We start from the raw sequence: 3,024 nt of genomic DNA, 5'->3' as shown, positions 1-3,024 counted from the left end.
TTAGAAGAAGGGATGAATTTGGTTTGTTAAAAAAACAACTGGCAGCAACGCACGTGTGAAGTGAAGCGGTTCAACTAAATGCTAGTACGGTGAGGGGGGATTGTCCATTAAAAGGGCTGTTATACACACAAGGCTTGCTAAGGTAGGCCACACAAATATCATCTGACTTCCCCTCTTCTGGTCAGAAAATGGGGACACACCAAAGCAAAGGGGCCAGGCTTGGAGGTACAAGGTCACCTCACAATATTTGGTGAGACCTGGGTAATAATCATGAATCTCTGGCTCTTGAATATGTATAATAAGGGATGCTGGCTCCCTTGGAGTGGCTAATAGAGCAGATGTAGGGGAAAGGCTGGGCCAGTGAGGAACCAACCTGACTATCCTGACTGGTCCCCAGTGCACACGGGGACAGGGACCCAGCCAAAAAGCTGGAAAACTGGGTTAGCAAATCAGGCCTCTGGAACATAAAGTCAGAAATTTGGGTACCTGAGAGAAGGGATTTCTGGGAAACCGGAGTTCACTAAACAAATTGTCTTGCATCCAGGGGCAGAAAGCACAAAAAACAGCTTCTCCATGTTCCTAGGAAAGGAAAGAAGGGGAAGCTTGTTGTGAAGATGAGTCCCAGGGAAATGTTTCCTGCTTCCATATGTGCTGTTCTGAATCGGGAACAGATTCCTGCTCGTTGCTCAATGTTTCCAGCAAACAAATAGTAGGAAAGGCAACCACAGCCCAGACAGTGTGGTTCTAGTAAGTGCTGATGGAGAAGAAAATTACAAAGGAGAAGACGGATTAGGTGAACTCCTGGAGCTTCAAATGGAGTTGTTGGGGCATCAAGCTGTAGGCTTAAATGAGGAGGCTGAATGATCTGAGAGAGGCACACGGATAAGCATCAGAAGGTGCTATGCTGGTCCCTGAAGGCTTGATGCTGCAGGGAAACCTATTAAAGAGTCATTCTGTTCTACAGGTAGCAAAGGAGCGCTGTTCATGCCATCCAGGAAGAGCACACACCAATGGCTGAAACTGCCTTAGCCTGACGAAGGGCTTTTGAACCCGAAAGCTTGCTTAAAAGTTGTTTCCCAACTATTTAAGTTGGTCTAATAAAAGATATCAGATTCAACCAAAAAACCTTGTCTGCAGAGGAGTAAGAAGGCATTGAGGAAGTGAATTGGGGAAGAATGACTGAGTCTTCAACCAGTGCTTGGGCCTCCGGATCTGGCTGAAAACTCACCAGCACCACCGCACTGGCAGATTTTGTGTAGACTCCAGAACATTAACTGAAGTTAGTTTAGGGTATGCAATTATCTAGCGCACAGATTGCTACAGCAGCCAGCACAGAAGCTGTTTATCATCACTATAATAACTTGTGTTGCTATAGATCTAGGAGCCCTAGTCATGGCCTTTGTGCCACTTGCTGTATAAACAAAGGACCAAAAAATGGTCCCTGCCCCAGAAAGGTTTCCATTAAAGTGAGATGACAAGAGATTGCACATGGATATGGGGGACCAGAAGGAAAGGGTGGTATGGACTGGTTTTGCACTGGAAGTCTTAAGAGTGGGTGCTGGCAAGTGGAAGTAGATCCAAAGGGCAGGAGAGCAGCTGCTTCTACATCAGGACTAGGTGTATGGCAATTTCCAGAGGTAACTTTCAGTCTGGGCAAGGCACCAGCCATGTTTGAGAGGCTAATGGAGACAGCATTGCTTGGCATGTCTGTCTCAACATGTGCACTGTGCCCACATGTTGTCCTGGGGCACTGAACAAGAACTGATTTGGTTACAAGTGCCCTGGGAAACCCTCCGTCCGTCAACCTGAAACTGAAATCGGAGAAACACAAATTGTTTCCAAAGGAGGTGATTTGAGCTTGGTTGCAGTCAGCCAGTGTGTGGGGGGGGGGAAGCAAAACAGCACTGCCTGGGCTGGGTGAGAGAGGAATGATTTTAGTCTCAGCAAAGTGTAATTTAGCCTTTTTAAAGTTGGGGGAGAGACTTGTGACTGTAGCTGTGTTGGCATCCTTGTGCTTCAGGGCACAGAAGTGAGATGTGAGCGCTTATGGGTTTGGGGACAATCTTGGGACAAGAACACAAACACTAGGAAAGGGTAGGGCCTAATTACAGCAGAAGTCTGGATTCTCCAGACGGAGGATTGTATCGCCCCAGAACAATTCTGGGTAGTGCCTAACTTGGAAGATTTTTTTCACCCCCTTCATATGGAAGGAGGCTTGTGTTCAGGTCAGACCATAAATCCCTGTGGTCTTGGTTAGGAGAAACCATGCATCTTGAGATTCAGGGGTCCTTAATGGCAGTTCTTCATTTAGTTGGACCAGTTGCCAGTGCTTGGCAAGACAGCAGCGAATTTGCTGCTCAAGAGGAGGGCTGCTCTAGGGAACACATGCCTGTCTTCGCTCTGCTCCGAAGTTGCAGAAGTATAAATGTTGTCTGGTTCATCTATTGAAACGATGGATGTGGGGTCATGGCAATGATTCCAGAGCAGCTGGAAGGAGAGAGGATCTTGGTGTCAGCATAGTGGATAAATGGGGAATTGCTTGGTCAGTGCAGCTGCTTTGAAAGGTGGCCTCACCTCAAGCGACTTCAGTAAAAGCTTTCTGGTCACAGTGTGAAAGCTTATAGTTTCATAGCTGGTAGGGTTGGAAAGGACCTGAACAGATCAAGTCCAACCCCCTGCCATGACAGGAAAGGATGCTAGGGTCAAACGACCCCGGCTAGGTGATTATCTAGCCTCCTTTTGAAGACCCCCAGGGTAGGAGCCAGCACCACTTCTCTTGGAAGTTGGTTCCAGCTCCTAGCCGCCCTGACAGTGAAGTAGCGCCTCCTGATATCTAGCCTGAACCTACTCTCAGTCAACTTATGGCCGTTATTCCTCGTTACTCCTGGCGGTGCTCGGGGGAACAGGGACTCCCCCAGTGCCCTGCTGGTCCCCTTTGACCAGTTTATAGATGGCCACCAGATCCCCCCTCAGCCTTCTCTTGTGGAGGCTGAACAGGTTCAGGTCCCGTCGCCTCTCCTCGTA

Source organism: Crocodylus porosus, unplaced genomic scaffold (assembly GCF_001723895.1).
Source record: "Crocodylus porosus isolate Cpor-Errol unplaced genomic scaffold, CroPor_comp1, whole genome shotgun sequence".
NCBI classification, from domain to species: domain Eukaryota; kingdom Metazoa; phylum Chordata; order Crocodylia; family Crocodylidae; genus Crocodylus; species Crocodylus porosus.
The sequence above is the reverse complement of the archived record's forward strand: the minus strand, read 5'-3'. Positions refer to the sequence as shown.